The following is a 24424-nucleotide window of genomic DNA, read 5'->3' on the forward strand; positions in this document are numbered from 1 at the left end:
TATGTCTCACTGTCGGAAAGCATAGTTAATATACACAGTGTAATAATATTAAAATAATATATAAATTAAAAATAGTAATATAATTAAATATAGTAATCTATAATATAAAAATGAATCGCTAAGTGTGTTGGTAAGCGCATAACTCAAGAACGCCTGGACCAATTTGGCCAATTCTTTTTTTTTAATATTCGTCGAAGCTCGAGGATGGTTTTTACGGCGACAAAATATCAAATAATTGCCGGAAAAACCCTAAAAACAGTCCTTTTCTTTATCCCATACAAACGTTTTCTAACTAATACGTAGTCAATTTGAGCTTTATTGCTATTGTATAAAGTTCACTGTTGCGTAAGCAATTTAGGTGTGTTCCTAACATCAAAGCAGTGTGCGTTGGAGCACAGAATATAATGTAATGTCGCGTTCTGAAACTCAACAAAAGTGATATCGCATTGTGACTAATAAAATAGATAGGAACAAAAAACTGTCATATTACAAATCTTTTTGACAGGACGAAGTCTGTCGGGTCCGCTAGTATATAAATAAAATTAATTAAATGATGCGGAGAAAAATATAAACTATAAATATTCTGAATACTCTGCACCACCTACCAGCTGACAAACACAAGTACAAAAACAAAAGTAATAATTTATAAAAAATCACAGATACTAAAGTAAATACGAGACAAATTTAGGAAGAAAAAACAAAAACAAAACATTATATATGTATATTGTATACATAGTTTCCGAAAGGAGCAAAACCAGAAGTGACAGCTGACAGTTGACACTAAAGAGATTATATAAGACTACGTTAGAAAAAAACGGCTGACGGTTGACGTTGGATAGATGTGTGATTGATATGTTATTAAATAATTATAGGAAAAAATATTGGAAAACCTTTAATATTTTTGGACATCAGGAATTTTGCTCAGGAAAGTTACGTGTTCTTATTTATTTGGCTATTAAAAAATAAAAATAAACATCGTCTGTACTGTTGGGCGGTGTCTTTCTTTAACCGCTGACCACGTTACGTAAGATACTCTCAATCCATCATTATAATAAAGATATGAGTTCCGTAGACCCTCCAGACGGAGGAGGAGGGAAACCCCCTGACTTAGCTGTGTTCATTGATTGCACATCGAATCCAAATAATACAAGTAATAGGTCAGTCCTGAAACGTTCGGCTGATCATGTTCACATTAGTGAAATAAAAAAAAATAGACAACCATCGGAATCAATTCAATCCCTTTTTTCTGTTCCCGGTTTTGATATCAATTCAAAACTCTTATATTCTGCTTCTGACAGAGGACCTTTTATGGTTTTCATATCAACGTCTATGTCGGATCCTTCTTCAGGAGTGTTGTTAAAAGCTCTTAAATTTGCACAATTCATGTATAGACATGATATTAAAGGTGTTATAGATGGTGGTATTAAGTCTCTTGGCCGTAATAAATTATCTGTCCAATTTAGTTCTGCGGAAGAAGCAAATAATTTTGTAGGGAATATCGTATTATCCGAAAATAATTTCGATGTTACTATCCCTCGTTTTCAAGTCACTCGCATGGGTGTCGTTAGAAACATTCCGACAGATTGGTCTTTGGAAGAATTCGTCTCAGATTTTGTAACTCCACCTTATTGTGGACAAATCCTCAGAGTTAGGAGACTAAACTTTAAAATTAAAAAAGATGACACAGTCACCCGGGCCCCTTCCTCTACGGTAGTTTTGACTTTCTCAGGGCAAGTTCTCCCGGAGAGGGCTTTTGCTATCACGCATCGCTTTCTATGTCCTGTTATCAGCTGCCAACTATTCAATGTCTGAATTGTTTGCGTGTTGGGCATGTCCGTGCTCAATGCAGATCAAATTCCCGATGCTTTCGGTGCTCCTGAGAGCCCCACCATGGCGATAATTGTGACGTTCCCGAGACTAATGCAACTTGCCATTTGTGCAGAGGTGGTAATCATAAGGCTACTGACCTGAAGTTCTCTGAACATGCTAGACAACAAATTATTAAGCAAGAAATGTCTCAGGATAACATCAGTTATCGTGAGGCTTCATCCAGATATCCCTCTTCCAAATTGTTTTATGCGGATGTCACATCAAACCACTCACAACTTTGAAATAGCCAGTTTTTCTCCACTCAAAAATCTCAAATCCTTCCTTCGTCTTCTGTCATTCATCATTCGCCTATAAACTCCTCCCATGTCAAAGCTGTTTTTTGCTCCAATAGAAATAAGGTGTAATCGGAAAATCGTTTGATGCAGTGGCTCATACTTCCATTGTGAACCCCCCTTCATCATCCCAACCTAACGGTTGCGCTATTCAAAATCCTCATAATGAAACAACTCCCTGTGACTCTCCGGATGATAACCTGATTCAAGAATGGTGTACCGCCCAAAGTCTTATTTTTATTAGAACAACTATTAAACTCTGTCTAACCATGGACCTCACAATTCTTCAATGGAATAGTTTTTTTTAATGTATGTACAACGATAGAGGACTATTCACTCATAGCGTCTATTAAATTTTCATTGTGGAAATAAACTCTAATTTTAAAAAATCCGTGTATTTGTTTTTTCATTTACAATTTCGCGTTAAAACACGGTGTCACGTGACATTATCCCTGAGTGACGTCATCCGCTCATACACAAACATTCGTGACAGTTGGGACTAGTGTGGCCAGGTCGAATTTGTTCGGGATCGAGAAAGAAGGTAAAATGAATGAGCTATCATATAAATATTGTTCGGTGCCGTTATGTAAAAACTCCACACTACATAATCCCGATAAATTATTTATTCATGTGCCAAAATCAAAAGATTTAAGAAAGAAGTGGTTGACTTTAGCACGAGATCCAAAATTACTTCGGATAAATCGACGATTTATTTTTGTGAAGATCATTTCAATGTAAGTGTAATATATTGTATTATAAATGTTGTTATTGTTTGAAGGTAGTTGGCAGGCCTTAACAGTTATCATCTAAAAATCAATGTTTTAATGTGTCAAATATAAAATGTGTTTTGAGGAGATGTTTTTTGTAACATCGGTTTTTTTAAATGATGAGTACATGCTATCTGTTGTTCTATGTTTAATGCAGTCGCTACTATAAATTTACCCCCTTATTCATAAACGTTTTTTATCTAAGGACGAAGTAAAGCTGTGATAACAAGCTTGTTTCTCAGTGCCCAATGGCACTGAGAAACAGACATAGGGCCGTTGTGATTGGCTATTATTGTTGTATCTCAATATTAGCCAATCACAACGGCTCTATGTCTACGCAATGAGAAGACTGCCATGCCGTCAGCACTGAGAAACAGACTTGTTATCACAGCTTTACTCGGTCGTTAGATAAAAAACGTCTATGAATAAGGGGGTTATTGTTTTAACACTTTTAACAGAGATAACATAACTTTGTTTCAGTTGCCTGAAGATATGGAAAACTACATGGAATATCACATTATGAGATTAGTAAGCAAGTCCGTTTGAAAGCAAACTGTTTGCCTTCTAAGTTTTCATGTCAACCAAATAGATTAAAGAGAGTACTCCAAAGTGTTTCAAGATCTGCCACTAACAAAAGACAATGTATAGCTCTAGTTCAGGAAGCAGAAACAGCATTAGAGAATACTTCTACTTTTACTCTTACTGGAAGTATTATAGATACAGCTAGTGAGTACTTTGTCAAAATATCAGATGCATCATACACTTCATCACCATCTGTTCAGTCACTACAGTTAAAATTAACATCAGATAGTGAACTAGAAAATAAACATGAAACAGATTTACATAAAAAACTTAGTATAATAAGAGAAAAAAAAGAAAAACAGGATTTTTGACAAGTATCACTTGAAAACACTTTAAGGCTAATCAAAACAAACCCTAGGTTTTATATTGGAATTCCTAAACAATGTTATAATCTAGTCAATATAATACAGACAAAACAGGGGTGCCCGAGGAACATATTTTATTATGTTTAAGTAAAATAAGACTTGACACACCGTTTTCCCAGCTTGAAGATCAATTTGATATATCTTTGTCATATGCTAGCAAAATATTTAAAAACAACATACCAATGATTGCCAAAAAATTATATCACTTTGGACGAATAAGTGATGTATTATTATTGGAAAATAGCAAGTTTTTGGACAGTTTACCACCTGGAGTTTCTATTCTGGCTGACAGAGGCTTCAAACACATCGTACAACTGTTATTGCAAAAAGGGTACAAACTGGTTAGGCCTCCTAGTATTCAATCCAATTCCAAGTTATCTAAGCCAGAGGCTCGAAAAACTAAAGAAATAGCCAGCTTAAGAATTCATATAGAGAGAGCTATACGACGCATAATGGAGTTTTCTATGTTGAGACATCACTCAGTTGTGAATGCTGGGGCTTTAAACATTTAGATGAGTGTATTATAATAGCTTGTGCATTAATAAATATACAGGATTCTTTGATTAAAAATAAATAATGTTAAAAAGCTGTTTTATTTTGTTCTTTTATACAATAAGGAATAAATATTGCTTTTCTAAAATGTTTTGAACATAATAATAGTCCTATTTGTTGTATCAATGTTTTATCAGTAGATTCTCATAATAATCTTTCTTTAATTTCTGTATTCCGCAATCCTCTTATAAATTGAACTCTGAGGTGCGTCTCAAATGTAGTAGTTTTACAATTTTTACATGTGAAATTACATTGACCGCCAATTTCCTTAAGTGCAGCTACATAGTTGGCAATGCTTTCACATTCCTGTTGCACTATTCGACAAAACTTATGATGCTGTTCCACTTCTCCGGGCTCCGGTGCAATATGGTTGCCAAGCAGACTTACTAATATGTCATAAGATTTTGACTCTGGTGTTTCCGGTGCAGTAATATTTCTTAATATTTGGTAATATTTTGGGCCAATACAGTTTAGAAATATTTGTACTTTTGTATATGAGTCTGTCACTCCTTTTAGGGTAATGTAATTTTGCAGCCTTTGTAAGTAGCTTGAAAATGATTCAGTGGCTTCATCATATTGTTGTAGCGTAATGCCACTCATCTTAATTGCACTTTGGCTAAGCAGTGCTTGTTGCAGATTTGCTTGTTGTTGCTGCATGCCCCGAATGATTTCTAACATTAGTGCAAACACTTGGGATATTTGTGCTTCCATTATAATTTTTGCTGTATATAAGATAAAGGAAGGTGTGAAGCGGGCTATCAACACAAGACAGGAGCCCCTGGATGAAGAGAAAATAGGTAGGACGCCACTTGGTCACGTATGCACTAATGGGTTGTACTGGTTGTAACCAGTTTCGCCTCGCGGTCCAGAAATCCAGTCCAGCGGAAATACAGTCTCGTCGCCAAACTGTTGTGTATGTACTTATTGTAGAAAATAAAGACCCTTATTATTAATGTGTTTATTTGGTACAAATGCTTTCAGACCTGTTGGATTAGACTTGCCCGGTATGTACTGCTTGATGCCGCACTTCTCTGTGAATGGTATAATCATCTCATCGAAAAATAAACATTTCTGTTTTACTTGCTTGCGGCAGCCGTTCATAATTTTTTCAAGCAAAGGGCGAACTTTCCACAGTTTGTCTTTGCCGCGGTTCTCTCCGCTAAACATCATCGTCATAAACAAACTTAAGTGAATTTCTTAACTGCAAAAATCTGTTTCTAGGCATATTATCTGCAATCAATGGGATTCGGTATTTGGTTTCCCAGTACATCCTTATTCTGGGATAGTTTATACTAGCCATAATCATTGTGATGCCTAGATAAACATATAGTTCAGACTCTATGAGATAGAGATTTTTCCCGAAATTTTTTAAGTGCGTTTGATTATATTTGGCAACAATGGTTTGAATTAAATCATGATCAACATACTATTAAAAATAATCAAAACCATCAGCGAAATTTACAGGCTCAAAATCTAGGTAAGCAGGCTGAGTAAACGGTACATCGGTTGGTATGAAAACATCTTCAATCCATTCTGGTCTTTCAGAGTTGGTCCTGATATTAGACTCGGCATGCTGAATGTCTACACGTCCCATACTCCGAGATGTTCCTCCACGAATGCGTATATGACCAAGGCCAGATATTCTTCCGCGGGTCCGCAGCCCTTTCCTTTTTAAATCGGATAAAGGAATTTCTTCTTCTGAACTGGTTTCTGACGAGATAATTTCTGCGTTATCACCGTTATCTGATACAAAATCTGCATTTTCTTCTCATTCGTCTTCAAATTCTGAGTTGTCGAGAGTACCATCGTTCAGAATAGATGTAATTTCATCATCCCACAAACCTATGAACAAAACATCTTATATGTATATGTTCCTAAAGCAATTCTAAACCAGGCTTTTAATATTGGATTGTTAGTAAAAAGCAAGTATTTTTTTTTATATAAATTATAAATATTTCACAAAACGACATAAAGCCACAAACAAAACTATTAAGATTATTCATACTAATTTCGACCCGACAACCTTTATAAAAGACATAATATTTCACATTTAGACATAAAATTTTGCGGTAAAAATGATAAATGATTTTGCGGAAATAATTGATTCCATTTAAGTGGTGTTTATTAATTAGCAACTTTTTGCATAAAAACATACTTGATAGTCACGGATTATAGTAAAAAAATACTATTTACTTACCACGTTGTCGTGAGATAGCCATACCGCCGTCCATTTTCTTAAAAATGACGTCTGCCAATGGTAGCATACCGGAAACTGTTTTCTAATATTTCGTTTAGAAATTAAATAAAACTATTTGTATCTCTCGCAAAAAATAAAAAATCTATACTGATTTTTTTAATATGGCTTTCTAAAAGACGCGTGGGCGGTAATTGATAATTTTTTTTAAAAAGTTCTTGGCTGTAGTCGCCATGTTTATTTTGGGTTATCAAAAGGCGCATAGGCGCTACGAGGTTAATGTCGTGGTTGTACACAATAGCTGTAAAACAACATTGTTTCAAAGTACTTTGATTGGTCGTTTCATCCATTATTATTGAATAAAAGCATCTTTTAGTATGCATCATTTGATTAGTGCTCTCCATGAAAGATTTTCCTAAGATATTTTTTAGAATGGCTGTAGCCTTCGTCCTATGCAAATTAATATTTCTGGCTATAGTCGAATCTGGAAGAATGTTCGCAGAGAGAGGGCCTAGAGTATATTGGTACGTTGCCTATATTGGTATGTTGTTTTCAACTAATGCCCTTCTAACAACAATTTTGTGTTGAGCGACATTGATAATCAATTTAACCGGGACTACGGGAAACCTATGCCCGAATTTAGAACGGTATTTCATATTAAAAAAACTTACATAAATTTAAGATCAAATAAAATTTAATATCGGAGACGTAGAAATATTTCAGATGGAAGCGGATTCAAGAGTCATGGACGATTTGAAGGAGCAGATAGAAAGAGGAAGGAGTAATTTTTAAAAGAGTCCGACGGATACAAAATACGGAATCTTACGTGTCAACGAGATTAGTAGGCTTAGAAGAATTAATCTCAAAATTTTAAAAAAATCACGAATATATGATGAGCTCATATAAAACTGAACAACTAGATACGTATATAAAACGTGAAACGTTTAATGACGGTTACGAAACATACACAACATTCGAGGTGGAATTGAGAGCCAATTTAGATTCAGTGAAGTCTTAGTTATCAATCGACGTTATAAGTGAAGATCACGTCATTAGTGCACACGAACTTACGAACGAACGAACGAACTTCCCTACTTTAGACAATGTCGAACGCTTGCATTACCTAAGTCCACGCTGTAGGGGAAAGCAGAATGACTGATCCGGCGTATTCCGACGACGGAAATTAATTATAAAAAGTGTAGGTGTCCAGCCACTGTGCAAAGACAGGACGCAGTGCCGCGACGGCTTGAAGCTCCGCTGACGTGGCCCCCAACGTGAGACGCGCAGACACCTCCACGGCGGCTCGCCGCAAGGAGGCCCTCGTGGTCTACAACTCCCTCAGTGCCGGACGCTGCCCGCGACTGAACGCCTCCTCCCTCCGGTTCAGTTTGATTTAGTTTATCAGATTCAAGTTGATTAATGAGCCGATGGGCCTCTTGTAGTAGCATTCTAATTCAGTGATGCGTTTGAGAGCTCACTCATACTCATCACTGCATTTCCCAAGCTTTAGCACAACAGATTACAACTTCTCACGACCGTATCTAGACCAGGTATAGCGTGCCAGTGGTGGCACGTGACAAAATAATTCAAAGTATATGTATCTCTTTTTATGCTTCACTTCGCTTAACATCAGGTGAGGAGAAGCCACTTTGCTGAGCCCCTTAAAATAAAGAAGAAGAAAAATATAGTTGGGTCTTAAAAATTCACGAAGAGGGGGACGGGCATTCGGATAGATAAGACCGGTCCTGGATGGCATGTTACAGGCCATTTTTTTAAAATAAATAATAACACGTTAAAGAATAAAGGATCGCCATCCTTGGTCTAGACATTCTTCTTGTTGTCAATGTAATTGAGAAGTCTCATTCTCAAGTTTAGTATTTCTGTCAGAGATCTCTTACAGTACCTTCTCATTGTCCTCGCTTTTTTATTTAAATCCTCATCCAACCAAATATTGAAGAACTTTTGGGTGAAGATGGCACACCATCAGCTAATAATGCCATAAGCATACGTGATGGATTGTCTAGGCGCTGGACTGCAATCATACAAAATGGTCTTGAGGAAGTCACAAGAACACGCATTTATTATATATTCTTCTTGACTTAAGTATACTTTCTTTTATTCCTTTTTGTATTCTATGTTAATTCCTAAATATTGTTTAATTCTTCTAAGGCCTTTCATACTAAATTTCTTACTTATATTAATTAATACAGTCAATATTTGAACCAACCAGAAGCAGATCATCAACATATAGTATTATGTATACGTTTTCATCTCTTATACGTCATGTATATAGACAGTAATCATGATTAGATCGCTTGAATTTTATTTCCTCCATAAATCATTTCTCTCTCTTTCTCATCACAAATTCCTTGTCTGGTAATTTATTGACTGTGTCCACTATTTGAGAAAAGGACTGCGGTACGCAAAGCAACAAGCAGTTTAGCTTGTCCTCTTGTATAACAATTTCTCCACTGCCGATTAGGTTATTTATGTGTGCCTCGAACTTGTTTAAAAACTCAACAGGATCATCATTTTCATTCATTTTTAAGTCGAGTAGGCGTCTTTTGCTCAAAAGTTTATTGGCTGAGCTTTTCGTCGCATATATGCTGTCGAATTTGTGGATCATTTCCTTCGCATTTGCTTCGTAAATTATAAGTTCGAGTTGTGAATTCGAAGCGATATTCACTATATAGTTTTTGCTTTAATTTCTTTCGCCTCCCAATTATGTTCAGTTATATTATCTGGCCTGTTCTGCAACTCGATCACTTCAGAACAGTCTTTCATTTCTAAGAATAGTTTGAGTCTGAACTTCCATTTGTCATACGCGGTGCCGTTAAAAACCTGCAATTTAAAATCTTTTTTTCGTCAATTTTGCTGACAACCACCAACTTCTGCAACTATGTTAGAATATTGACGGCAATAAAACAGGCTCTCTGATTGATTCACCTTTATATTTCTATTATAACTTGTACAGCTTATACAAAATAACTGATGGATGACTATCCATCTTGTACATTTTTAACAATTGAACATAGATATTTACCACAGCCAGCACCATCATTCCTAATAACATTTTTCATAGGAAATGCGGGATATACAAAATCACCATTTCAACACAAACTGTACCCTTAAACGTTTATTTAATCAACTACTATGATTTGTGAATCTGCTCACTTTTTAAAAGACACTATGTCCGGATGTATTCACGAATTATTAAATTTAGGTATAAAACACTACGGAGATTTAATTATGATTTACATTACACGTTACATGTTAGATGCTGAAACACGTAAGCAATGGGAACTAAACCTTAATAACTTTATACAGGAGTTGTCATCGCTTATATAGCTCAACGAGTTATTAGAGTCGCAATACTATGCGTTAGAATTTGTAAGCCCGACTTTGGCTTGCAACCAAATAGAGCACTAAATGGTGATCTTCTGTGGAAAGAAGTGTTTTTACTATCCATGAAGAAGCAGCCCATTGCCCATTTAGTAAAATTATTATATCGCATCCAGACACGCAGTATGATTTCTACGTCATAGTTAGTACGCTGAACACTGTACTGGGTCTGTGGATGTCCCGTAGTGCCATGAATTATTTTGCATTCAGGCCACATTTTCAATAATGTTGGCAATGAATTCTCTGCCGTTGTTACTTTGTAGTAAGTACGGTGCTCCGAATTGTAAAAATATGTTAAGCACCTCATTGAAAACCACGAAATACTTCATTTTGATTATGCTGGACTATTTATAGATCATTATTTCCTAATAGTTATGAACGCTTTTACAAAATGTTTAAAAGTGATACCCACAAAGTCAATGACGCTTAATTCAACGGTAAAAATTCTAAAAGAAACAATGCCACCTTCGGTGTGCTAATGACAATAGTGTCAGATAACGATAGACAATTGTTTAGAGGAAATCGAACAATCATATCGTGAAAAAGGATTTTTTTCAAGATATACTGAATCATTTCACCCTTCCACTTATGGTCATGCAGAACGATATGTTCAAACATTGAAAAATAAATTAAAAGCACTTGCAGGTTAAGAACTACCGATTGTTAACGAGCTTTTGGAAAACACGAAATAATGCAACTGGACTAAGCCTGGTTGAAATGATGTTTAAGAGATTATATAGAACTAGAATATACTTAGTTAAAACAAATGAACAATAAGAATAACGATTCAAAATTACAAAGAATATAATACCTATTAGTGAGTGCTGGTAAGAAGTTACGATGATTGATTCGATCAATGTGATTATTTATTACTTGCAAACAATATTAAAACATTATGTCTCTCAATCGAAAATTTCGTCGCGACGGATTACGCGAACTGTGAGAAATGGAAAAGATGGAATCAGAAATTTTAAATTTTACGTTAAAGCAAACGACTTAGAAAGAGTCACAGAAAAGAAAAAACTGGCTATATTTCTCAACGCAATCGGCGACACATGTCTCGAAATGTACAACTCATTCAACGTTGATAGAACTCAAGAAACTTTAAAATCCATCTTAGAAAAGTTCGTCTGTAAATTTAACACTTGTAAAAACGAAACCGTAGATCGCTATAACTTCTGCACAAGAACCTAAAGACTTAAGAACTTAATACGTGGCAAGTCTTAACAATTTGACATGCAATTGCAACTTTGATACTTTAAAGAAGTCACTCGTCAGATATGTGCATCGTTGGGATTACAAATGCAAACGTAAAAGAAAAATTATTACAAAGAAAAACAGCCGATGTCAATGAGGCAGTACAAATTGCAAATAGAACTGTCAAGAAAAATATCAAATAAAATAGGAACCGAAGACCAACACTAGGTCAAGATAACAACCAAAGAAAAAGTTAAGAAAAGTCCAATATCAAATAGACACAAATTTAAAAAAACAAGTTTATTTATAAGCAATAGTTAAGTCAAGTAAGTTCTGTTAATTGGTAGTCACTCGCCTGTCCCTCGCCTATCCAGATTATATAACCGAATTGTAGAAAAATCTAATTGTATTGACATGTTTAATGACTCGCTTTCTATCTTCAAAAAGAAAATATTGAACTCGCTTGTTGAAACCTAAATCTAGTTTTATATTCAGTCTTATATTTAGACTATACTGCACTTATGGTGCAGCCAATTGTTTACTGGTATGTAATAATATGTTCATGCTGTGAGAGGCTGCAGCAATTATTTACTGTAATGTTACAGTTATGTATGGTGTATGTTTTGTTGGTTGTCCAAATAAATAAATAAATAAATAGTCATGAGCGCAGCAACATTTCCTCTTCAGTTTACTTAAGAACATCACACAACTTCAACAAGAGTAGAACATCCTACAGAAGTTGCGGCCAAATATTCCGTTTCAAATGTCTAGCTTATGAAAAAATATGCACAACTTGTAAGAAGCCGAACCACTTTGCACAATACTGTTTTGTTTAAGAATAATCAAGTAAGTTCTGTTAATATTACCCTAATGTCTAATTCAAATATAAATGTAAATCATTGGGAACAAAACCACAGCGACTTCGTTATTAATTCTATTGATATTAAAAATAAGTCTAATCTCAAAAATAAATGGCAAATTAAATTGAAATGTCACAGTATTTATTTAAGCCGTAAAATTTATTTAGGGGCTGACATAAATGTAATATCCTTAAATACTTTGCAATATCTAGAGAACGTTTCCAATAGTAAAATACCTATTCAGAATTCACATAAAAATATTCACTTTTTAGAAGATGTAATTGTCAATCTACATAGTTAGTATAACACTGTAATGTTCTTTTGAAAATAAGAAACAAGTTAATATTCAATTAATGGTGGTAAAATGTGTTTGTTCGACTATACTAAGCTGGAAACCTTACGAAGGCCAGGGTATTGTCAAAAGATTATTTAAATTAACATCAAAACACAAAAGTCAATACAATTACTTCTTGATTCCTATTCAGATACATTTATAGAGTTAGGTTGTTTACCACATGAAGCGCACTTTTAGCAACGATATGGCGATTCAGACAACGAATCGATTCTTTATCAAAATACTCTCGCCAGAAGACTTATTAAAGAACAAAGAATATATTTGTCATCTTGTAATAGTTCAAGTTCCAGCTCCTCAAGTTCTAGCACCTTAAGTTCCAGTTCGTCCTCTTCATCTAACGCACAAAATGTGAAGCCTAACGAGATTACCTGATATGATTGCAGATGCTGCGAGTACCAGCCAATTAGTTACAAAGAGTGGTAGAGCTATCCCACAATCGAATCATTGCGAATCACCTGTTAATTCTTTTGAAAGTGACCCTGATTTAAGTGATAAAGACCCCACATTTGAAGACGCGAACGGAAATGCGACCCGTTATAGAAATTTGTCCTCTTCTTTAACCGATTTTACTGTACAACCTGAAACATCCCCACATAAAATAAAGCAACCTTAAACTACCAACGCCAATGAATCCACCACGACTCAAAGAAAGTCAAGAAAAAGGCATTGTAATCCCGCATCGAAGAAGCAAATATATAATTAAAGCATTGCGCAACGCTGGCAAATACAAGTCCCTAGCGAAATCTAGAAAAGAAATTTCTGTTACGCCATTTATCTTCAGATACTACTCCTAAGACGGCTTTAGTTGGCGATCTATTCTTTAAATAGATGGCAGTATTCATAGCTTCTGCCCAGAATTTGTTACTTAGGCCTGCATCAAGCAACATGCATCTTGTTTTCTCAACAATGGTTCTGTTGGCTCTTTCCGCTATACCATTTTGTTGCGGCGAATAGGCGACCGTTGTTTGATGCTCGATACCACAGTTTTTAAGGAATGCCTTTAATTTCAAGTTTATATATTATTCACCACCATTATTACTGCAGAAAATTATAATTTTATGATTAGTTTCATTTTCCACCATTGCCTTGAAATTTTTGAAGTGTTCGAACACTTCATCTTTTGTTTTCATAAAATATACAAAGGTTTTTCTTGTAAAATCATCAATAACGAAGAAATGTAGGTGCATTTACAGACAGGCAGATCTTAGCCAATGCTTTTAATGATTTCTTTTCGTAATCTTTGTCTTGCACGGCATCACACTCCTCAGTAATGCAATCCCATAGATCTTCGTGAATCAATGTTCATCTTCATCGTACATTTTCCATGTTGAGTAATTCTCGATACCTTTTAATTTCTCAAATTGAACAAGTGCGGAGCCGGCCGCGTGGTACATTTGAGTTTTACGTACCTTCTCAAAAAACGATGAAATATACTTTGACACTGTATATTCACTGCGTTATGGAATCGACTTGGGCCCTTAACCTGTTGGATTGCAGTGAAAAACAAAGTATAATTATAGAAAACTTTTTTTATTATACAGAAGACATAGTACCATTACAGTGGTCGGAAACAAGAAGGGAGACCAGACTTTTTCAAAATTGATTCATCTGAAACATTATTGCGCATTTAAATTTTTCGTAGCTTATACGCTTTAACGCAAGATAACTTAAGTGCCTTTTCAACTACGACATTTGTATTATGTCCAAAACAAGGTAAATGTTTTTTTCACCTGACGACATTCGTATGGCAACCAACATTGAATTGGCATTATCTGTTGCAGCGCAGGGGCTCTGAACTGTTCTGAAAAAAAAAAGATGGATTTATTCTGAGGATTTATTCATATGCACAAGTGTATTGAAAAGGTCATCAAAAGAGATCCAGTTTTCATACTGTCCGCTGTATATGGGTAATTGAATTTTCGGTAACATCCCACGGGTTTGCTGATTTCCACTAGATGTTGGCGATAGAGCATTATTTGTAACCCTTCTAGGTTGCAATATAAAGATTCATAAGAACCTTCTCCTGACAATAACAAACACAACAAAAAAATATATTGAAATTGGTCCAGCCGTTCACGCGTGATGGCGTGGCCAAAGGAAATAGGGATTCATTTTTATATATATACAAATATAGATTTGGCGGCGTTAAGGTAGACGCCACTGTAGAGGAACAGGTGGTTGCGTTTCTCTATGGAAGGGGAAGATTCCCAGTCAGGCAGATGTTGCGCCTGACCGGCCGCGGCCCCTCCGATAGTTCCTATTCGGAGGTGGTATATATACTGCATGTCGCGCAAATTGTGCAAGCGTGATTCAGGATCGATGTCGCCATCTATCGTGATTGCTGTGTGATTATCACTCCGGTTGTGTCACTGCATCGATCCTCTTGCAGTTCCGGCGATGTTGACAAGATGGCGGTACATGCACTAACTGTACCGCCACATAGATATTAATTTCTTCGTGTTCATAAAACTCGTTTTTTTTTCGATGTGGGGTATTTTTGCTCCCTTCTTCGTCGGCACGTTGCATATTATATCTTCATAAGCCTGCTCATATTTCTGCCAATATTCTTCCACACAGTTAAGGCGCGTTTTCACATAATTTCGATTTAATCTAGCCTTTGGAGACTTCTTTAGTTTCACTAAGGTATTCTTTTATATTATTATGTAGGTATTCTTTTATTATTTCTTCCAGATTTTAATAGATGAGGAATACCAAACGTTATAAAGATTTTTTCATTACCCAAGAGAAAATAATTTAAATTAGTTGTTTTACCACACCACTTCTTAAGTAAATTTAAACTGCTAATATTTGTAGGTCCTTGATCACAAACTACGGTGACCATAGGATAACCAATATCAGTAACAGCCTTTATAATATCTTTGATAAGAACAGCGAGTCTTTGTGATGATATAGTTTCTCTAACAAAGTAATATGCCATTGGTTATTTGTTTTTTGTAGAGGCCTTGAAGCATGAATACCATAGCACGGCCGGCTATTTCTCAGGATCTGTATTGGTTCTAACCTAAATCGACAAACCCTACTACTTTGTTCGTTCTGGAATTACAGACAAGATGTTTATTCAAAACTATCTCATCAAAAAGCAATGTAGACATCTGGTTCTTGGCATTTTATTTTGCAGCTTTCATTCTTAGATGATACATTATAGTTGGTCCAATTTCTGACTCCAATTCTATTCTACGAAGAAGAGTTTGTAGAGTTCTTATGCTTGGTAAAGCTATTAGTTGTAAATTTCTATATGTTCGAGGTGACTTTTTGTAAATAGCAATAGCTATAGATTTTTCTAGAGAGGTCCACCGTTTTCCTGTGGGTTCTGTCATGATTACGTAAATATGCCTTTATAAGAGTTCGAAGTACTAATGATTTGATGTGCGGCATTATATTTCCTACTTGCAAAAGCTTAATTTTGCACGTATCTATGTTTTTCATTAGTTTTCTTTTTCGAGATGTAACTTCTAAACAATATTTCAAATTCACGAAAAAATACATCTTTTACTTAAAGGGTATATCGTAGTTTGTTATAGTCATGAAAACATAATTTGGGCCTCCTAGTGTGGCACAATTGTTTTTCAATATCATTCAACTGTCTTCCTTTGAAGCAGTACGTGTCAATATTTCGTCAATGTTGACGTTGGTTTTTCGTGTCGCATTTCTGTCGACTGACGCATGTGGTCGGTTCACGAGTAGGGGGAGCTGTCACCGCGTACCTCGCTTTTGATGAGCACGAAGCACCTGAGGAGCGTTCACGCGTAGGTTGATGACAAGTCTGCTACCTCTGCCTTTCAGGGAACTTCTCCAAACGAGATATAAACATGCGAGCCCAGCCACCCTTGCCTTTATAACATTTGAGAGTCTCTCCTCTTGAAACAGATGTGTGGTCGACCATCGGAATTTAATTTTAGAGTAAATATTGCTTTTATGTAGTATAATTGCAACACCATTGTGTTTGTTACCACAATCATTCCTTTCAACATGGTAATTTTTTATTTGAATATTTTGTTCAGATTTTAACTAAGTTTCACTAATTATAGCAATACGAATATTGTGTCTATAAAGGCAATTAATGGATATATGTTTGTTACTACTCAGACTTTGGGCATTCCATTGTATAATATTTATAGTTTTTAAATTCATTATGAACATGAAGGGAATTTATTACTTGACGTTGCTTTTATTTCTTTAACCGAAATAGAATTAATAGGGGCATCTTCATTACCAATTATTTTAATAATTGTTTCAACTAATGTACTTATTAATATAATATAATTATATGTTTTTATTTTTCACATCTTAATTATCATTTCCTGGCCATCGTTGCATTTGATCAGCCGAACTGGAGGTCTTCATAGACCTCTCTATGGAGCTGTCCACCTTTTCTATGTCGTAGCGATCATTACGCTTACATTTTATAACTTTATATGGTCCCAAAAACTTCGGCTTAAATTTAAGTCCGGGGCCAAACTGGGTTCGCTTAATAGCCACTAAATCACCTTCTGCATATATCGAACTTTCCTTTCTATGTTTATTAAAATGTTTTCTGTTCTCATCCTGAATTTTTAAGATCTGTTCCTTTGCCTGTAACCTGGTGTTTTCTCTATTTTCATCATATTGGGATATCGTTTCATCCTTTAATAATTCCAAAATTTCAATATCTTCCTTATTCCGCATCTTGACGCCAATTAAAAGTTGAAAAGGAGTTGTGTTTATAGCACTTTGAAAGGTACGATTTATTGCTTGCTGCACCTTACTCACATGTTTGTACCATACAGTGGGATTCTCAACACACAACTTAGTCAGAACTGGAATAATGATTCGAAGTACTCGTTCTATTTACCCATTGCCCCGTGGTACACTGGTAGTGATTTTTACATGAGTAATATTTTCATATTTACAATATTGTTCAAATTCCTTACTTGTGAATGCGGTTCCTGTAGCGGCGTAAAGGTTAACGCCATTGTCACTTTGTCTGTTATCATTCTACGGGGTCAAAGTGAAGAGTATCAAATGGAATACTTTCCTTTTCTATTGGATGTAAAAATCCTTCTTACTGTCGTTATAACGCATAGATTTGCTTTTCATTTTCTCGTAAATTGCTAATTTCTCTTTCAATACACTGTACGTCGTCACGCCATATAAAGTATAGCCTTATTAGATTCGTAATCACTGATTCTATCGACTATGTATTGTATTGATATGTAATCGGGAAACTTAACTCTTTTCTTAATCCTTTCATGACCAGCGTATATTGATAGAACGATTCATCCTTACGCTTTTTTCGTGCAGCCATTATTTCGTGCATTTCTTTGCTGTTAACTGTATCAGGAAACTCTTTAATAATAGCCGTTTTAAGTTCTTCGAAGGTCTTAAACGCTTTTTCTGATCTAAGCCATAACTGTGCGGTACCCGTCAGCGTTCTCCGGGCTATTATTAGTTGTTGTTGTTCTGTCCATTTAAATATCTCGGCGTTGTCCTCGACGTCCTGGGCCCACTTAACAGACGAATAAGTTTTATTAACGCCGCTAAATTCTGCGATACTACGCATTCCATCCACGTAATTGCATTTTCCTCCGCCATTTCGTCGAAATACTATTGTCGTAAAATAATATGCTTCCTGAACTAAACTTGTAATTAGCCAGCACGTGGCACGCCGGTTTCCTCGTAAGTATGTGGCAATCAGCGTTCGTCGTGGAAAAACTACAGATTTGATATCCCGGACGAGCCCCCTACTCCCGCGCACGTTCCTTTTCCCACATACATTTTAAATAGGAAGCTGAATTTACAAGAAAAGTTGATTTCAACTCTGGAAAAAGAAGGTAAACGCTTTAAGAATGAAATGAGCAGAGAAAATGTATTAACAAGTCTTTAACAAAATAATGAGCCAAGAGCAGAATATAGTTAGAGAATTGAAAACAATACGAGGTAAGAAGGTAGCTTGTAATTATTTTTTTTTAAATGTTGATAATACTCGGCTTATGGCTGGCAAAAGAGATGCTATTACATGGAACAAGGTTAGAAAGCAGAAGAGGTGGCTAAATGATTCACTTAGAAATCTTACGCTACTTTTTGCAGACTAACGCCCGAATACTGAAACGCTACTCAACCAACCAACTTGTCTGAGGCCTACTTAAATTTAACAGGCTACTTAATTTAAATGGCATTCTCAAACGTACATTAAAAGATTTTACGGAAAACTCAGTTGAGGAGCAGTTAATTTGCTATAGATTATAAAAAGTATGTTTTCGTTTACATAATTTTAATAAAATGATATTTATGTGTCGTTTTACGCAGCATAATTTATGAAACAAAAAAAAAAATCAAATAATGTAATACGCAGTTTAATTAAAAATGATTTTTAATTATTAAATTCTCAACATTGATGTAGTAAATACATTCCAACTTATTTATACTTCCCATTTGGCAGCATGATCAGTATTGACATTAGTCACTTTAGAAAAAAAAACTTCTGCATCTGTCAAATTTTCGTCAGCAATTAAATCGTAGTCATTATTTTCTCTTTGTTAACAACATAATTCTTATTTCGTGTCTTACCACAGAAGTTTCTATTTTATAATTGTATAAATATAATCAATGGAGTCTGCAAATAACAAAACCCAAAAAAGGGGTTGAAATTATACCTAAATAGAAAAACAAGAACTGCTGGATATAGTGAAAAAGTAAGTATTGGATTTATTTGGAGGCCCATCGAATTAAGAAAAAAGGGCATTGCACGATGCGGGCTGCCGATGTCCGACATTCAATCTGGAAATTTTTGCGGGAGGCCTTTGTTCAGCAATGGATATCATGTGGCTGATAATGTTTTTTTTAAAAATATATTTGTTTTATTGGCAGCTCTCGTGAGGAACACAAGCAGTAAGCTGTGGGCGAGTAGCCGGCTGTGAAGTGAGAGGCCGTGGGTTCTCTTGTGTGATATATATAATCAATCAATCGATCAATAATTTATTCAAGAAATAGACTTCTGCAGGCATCTATATATATGTACTATGTGTAGCAAAATGTCTGTAATAAAATTTTATATGTCTGATATATAAGAATTACAATTAAAAAATATAATAATTACAATAAAGTTTCTTCTTGCTTCTCTAATAATTATTTCTTCATTCGGACATGTTGACTTTCAATAAAATTTATTTCCCTTAAAACTGTTACATACACACATAATAAAGCTAATCATCCTAGAAGGGGTAGGCAGAGGCACAACTAGTGCCATGATATGAGTAAACCATGATGTACCGTAGGTTCCTACACATGAGAAATATCCCAGATGACCCTTTGATAGGTGCCTGTGGTAAAGAAACGAAGGGCAATAAATATCTGGTATTTCTTTTTATGACCGGCTAGGCTGGATCAATATCCAGTTTAAATCAATATGATGAATGAACATTGCTGAAATGACAATTCCTGAATTAAAAAGCATAATTTAGGACAATTCCTGAATTAATCAACATAAATACTCTTCGAAAGTGTCTAATTTCTCTCGATTTCTTCGATTGACCCTATATTCTTCTTCAGACAGTGATGATAGTGAAGAAAAAGACATTTTATTAAATCGAAAGAGAATATAATAACAACTAACACAACAATAAATATTTTAGCGTAAAGATTTGAGAGTAGTCGCAAGCACTCTCAAATTAATCTCAATTAACAGCCATATAAGGCGGCCTTAAATAGCTGTCAAACTTTAAGCAGGGTTTGTGAATACCGTTTGAATCAATAAGCGGACCTTAAACCTTCGTCGCCTTAAATTTAAGGTTAGGAAATAAGTGACGTTTCAGTTTACCAATTTCAAAGATAACGAATGCTTAAATCCGTGAGGCCATCTTAAATATTTAAGTGGCGTTTGAGTATTCGGGCGTAAAACTATTTTGGGTTTTACAGGCTAGTGTTGTAAAACGTGAAACTTTTTCATGTGTTCATCATGAAAACTTGAATTTCATTGTCAAAAAGTTGCATTTTCTACGTATATTACAGAGCAACTCAATAGATGAAGTTGCTAAAGGATTGCTCTGTGATGTGAAATGTAAACTTTGTGTATTAAGACAGTGTTATGTTTGTCAACACTGAGTTACAACGATAAATACCTTTATTGAGTCTCAAACATACTACAATAAATGGGTCGTTAAAAAAGAACCAAGGGTGATAAATGGAATTGAAAAATTGGTTACAAGAACAGTTAAAGACCCTGTTGTATTATGCAAATATTATAATCTGTTACTGAATCATACGTGTTGCGCCATCTATTATATTTCAAAAGAAATAATTGTCTTTGCCCTCCTCCATGTTCTTCCTTTTGTCAATATGTCGTATAACAAATGTCGTTGAATTATATTCTTAATAATAAAATTGTGTTGTAACAAAAACTATCCACAAGTTTTCCTGCATTCCTGCATTAACTATTTAAACATAGTAGCAGAGCGTGGTTGGTATATGAAACTCAATGTAATATGTGAATTGCTAAAATTATTACGACAAAAAAATAAGTTTGACGTTAAAGTCACATGTGGGGCATTCCACGTGAAGCGGGCACGAAAAAAAACTCGATGTCTCAGATTTTCGTAATATTTGATTATGTTATACCTGTATATGTCCTCGATCCAGATACAAAATATTATTAAAGTGTAAAGCCTGGTAAGCGAGTTAAAGGACTTTGAAGTATTGACTGGCCGGCTGGTATACGCCACTTCGAATCCAATTATCAAGTTTTATATGTTACAATAAAATAAATAAAGCAATGAAATAAATACTTCATTTAATGAGCTTTTTTATTGTATTTTTGGAAATTGAAAAATGTTTTTTTTTCTTTGAAAAAAATATGTTTGAAAGTTTCAAACTTGAATTTCACAAAGTTGGCATATTTATATTTATTTTATTTTTTTCTAAAAATAGCTCCTATTGTATAGATAATTCCTGCGAAGTTTCATAATGGGCTGAGAAGTAGTTTAGGAGCTAGACCGATTACAGTGCCGAAGCGCGGTGGTCGCCAGAAAGAGCGAAGTAGTAAAAACTTTCAATTAAACTAAATACTTTCGATTAGACTATTTTATCATGTTTTGCATCGCTCTAACGATTCAATTACATCTGATTATAATATAAAAAAATATATTTATATTACTGACGGTGTACAACAACATTTGAAACTTGGCAAGGATAATCTATATACAATATTGGCTATTTTAGTAGAAAAACGTTATTATATAAATATGCCAACTTTGTGAAATACAAGTTTGAAACATTAAAATATATATGAATAATAATAATAAATAGTAGTAGTAATAATAAATATGAGTTTGTGGCATTGATGTTCTAGCCTATATGTATAAGCGGTCGGGTATCGTGAAGGCTTTTGTTTGATGCGTTATGTAAACTAGCCTGTGTCTCCAGGCGTTTTAGGTTACCACTGAGACCGTCAAATTGCCCTTCTGCCATGTGAAGTGGCACGAAAATGAAATTCTGCATCTTTACAACAATCCTGTTTGAAATATAACAAGTTAATACAATTAAATCTTTTTAAAATGTTGTTGTGCACCGTCAGTAATATAAATATATTTTTTTATATTATAATTAGATGTAATTGAATCGTTAGAGCGATGCAAAACATGATAAAATAGTCTAATCGAAAGTATTTAGTTTAATTGAAAGTTTTTACTACTTCGCTCTTTCTGGCGACCGCCGCGCTTCGGCACTGTAATCGGTCTAGCTCCTAAACTACTTCTCAGCCCATTATGAAACTTCGCAGAGATTATCTATACAATAGTAGCTATTTTTAGAAAATAAATAAAAAAATTACAAATATGCCGACTGTGTGATATTCAAGGTGGAATCTTTCAAACATATTTTTTTCAAAGAAAAAAAAACATTTTTCAATTTCCAAAAATACAATAAAAAAGCTCAATAAATGAAGTATTTATTTCATTGCTTTATTTATTTTATTGTAACATTTAAAAACTTGATAATTGGATTCGAAGTGGGCGTGTACCAGCCGGCCAGTCAAAACTTAAAAGTCCTTTAACTCGCTTACCAGGCTTTATACTTTAATAATATTTTGTATCTGGATCGAGGACATATACAGGTATAACATAATCAAATATTACGAAAATCTGAGACATCGAGTTTTTTTTCGTGCCCGCTTCACGTGGAATGCCCCATGTGCAAGAAGGAAAAATTAACAAAAAGAAACAGTAATGATAATTATTTTTTTAAAAAATAATTAAGCAAAAATTGAAGATGTTACGCTACTTATTTTCAATGGTGTAATCTATACGGGCTGGAAATTAAGGTTATTAACGTTATTAGAATATATAAGGAGTGTAACGAGCCCGCCATTATTATATCATATATTGGTTTTTCAAATTTTGTTTTGGCTCTCCTGTAAATAATGTTATTTGGGATTGCGTCCCTTTTGCATTTAATGAGCGAAATGCTTAATTTTTCGTAATAACCACGCTTAGAGCGAGGCCCCATTAGTGCGTTGCGCTGTGTTGCGTCGTCGCAGCGTCGTCGCTGCGTCGTTTTCCATACATTTTTTATGACATACCCCATTAGACCGTTGCGTCGTCGCGCGCGACGTTTCAACGGATCGACGGACAAGAGACGAAGCGGGGGGAGGGTGATGCGCTGCGTTGTCGGAGCTCCGCTGCGCCGACGGATAGTTATGCACTGCTAGAGGAGGAAGCTAGACGAGCGTAACGACATTTTTTATCTTACCATGAGTGAGCAGGATATTGATATAGATTTTCTCATATCCTTGGTCCAAGAAAGACCCATTATATGGGATAAATCACACGAACGTTACAGTGATAAATTTCGTAAAGCGAATGAATGGGTAGCTGTTTGTAAAAAAATATTTCAAGATTACGAGGAGTTTGAGGACCAAAAAAGAACAAGATTGGTGAGTTGTTATTTATTATATATATATATATATATATATATATATATATAATAAATAACAACTATATATATATATATATATATATATATACAAGCATTGCTCGTTTAAAGATATAAGATATTATTTGTAAATTCAATACATAAGTTAATTTATATCTTTTTCAACTGCCATGGTAAAGCCCCTTCTGGACTCATAATGTAATTAGCAAATTGATCTCTGATAAAATTTTCGGCTAATGATTCTTCATTGCTATGGGGTCTCAATTGTGGGAACCTACTTACTGCCATATTGTCTTGTTGTTTTAACCCATCATGTTGTATAACAAAATTGTGTAAAACACAACATGCTTTGGCAATATTAATAGTTAAATCATATGACGTATCAATTGGCCTATGTAAAATGCGCCATTTATTTGCCATGATTCCAAATGCACATTCCACGTATCTACGAGCTCTGCTGAGGCGATAATTATAAACTCTTTCTTTCACATTGAGATTGGATCCGCCGTATGGGCGCATAACATGCTTACTTAAACCAAAAGCTTCATCACCGACGAGTACATAAGGGATTGGTGGCTCGTTATTATGATCATTTCCAAGTGGTTGAGGATCAGGCAATGGTAATTCATTTCTTATTAAAATCTTGTACAGTGTCGTATTTCTAAAAATAGTAGAATCACTTTCCTTACCATATGCACCCACGTCGACAAAAACAAACTTATAATTTGAGTCAACAACCGCCAGCAAAACAATTGAAAAATAATTTTTATAATTATAAAACAGAGAGCCACTTTTGTCCGGTTTTATTAAACGTATATGTTTTCCATCAATTGCCCCGAAGCAAAGAGGAAATTAATATTTTAGGTACATACCTACTTATTCTATCCTTTGTTCTGTTACCACTAGGTAAAATGCAATCAGATTTTCGGATTTGGGTCTTACTGAAAGGTTTGAAGGGGTGTTTCAGATAAAAATGTGTTATGGAGAGGTGCGTCAGGAGCGGTATGATAAATTGAGATAATTAATCTAATGCCACACAAACGCGACGATGTTCACTTGTGAAGG

At 34.9% G+C, this 24424-nt stretch overlaps 1 long non-coding RNA gene across 1 annotated transcript; it reads left to right on the forward strand.

Annotated features, from left to right (window-relative positions):
- Nucleotides 1-515: 515 nt before the first annotated feature.
- On the forward strand, nucleotides 516-5828 carry LOC119193844. The gene is made up of 2 exons (XR_005114082.1): nucleotides 516-2896; nucleotides 3410-5828. It is a non-coding gene; the product is annotated as an uncharacterized LOC119193844 (long non-coding RNA).
- The last annotated feature ends 18596 nt before the right edge of the window (nucleotides 5829-24424 follow it).

Source organism: Manduca sexta, chromosome 7 (genome assembly GCF_014839805.1).
Source record: "Manduca sexta isolate Smith_Timp_Sample1 chromosome 7, JHU_Msex_v1.0, whole genome shotgun sequence".
Taxonomy (NCBI): domain Eukaryota; kingdom Metazoa; phylum Arthropoda; class Insecta; order Lepidoptera; family Sphingidae; genus Manduca; species Manduca sexta.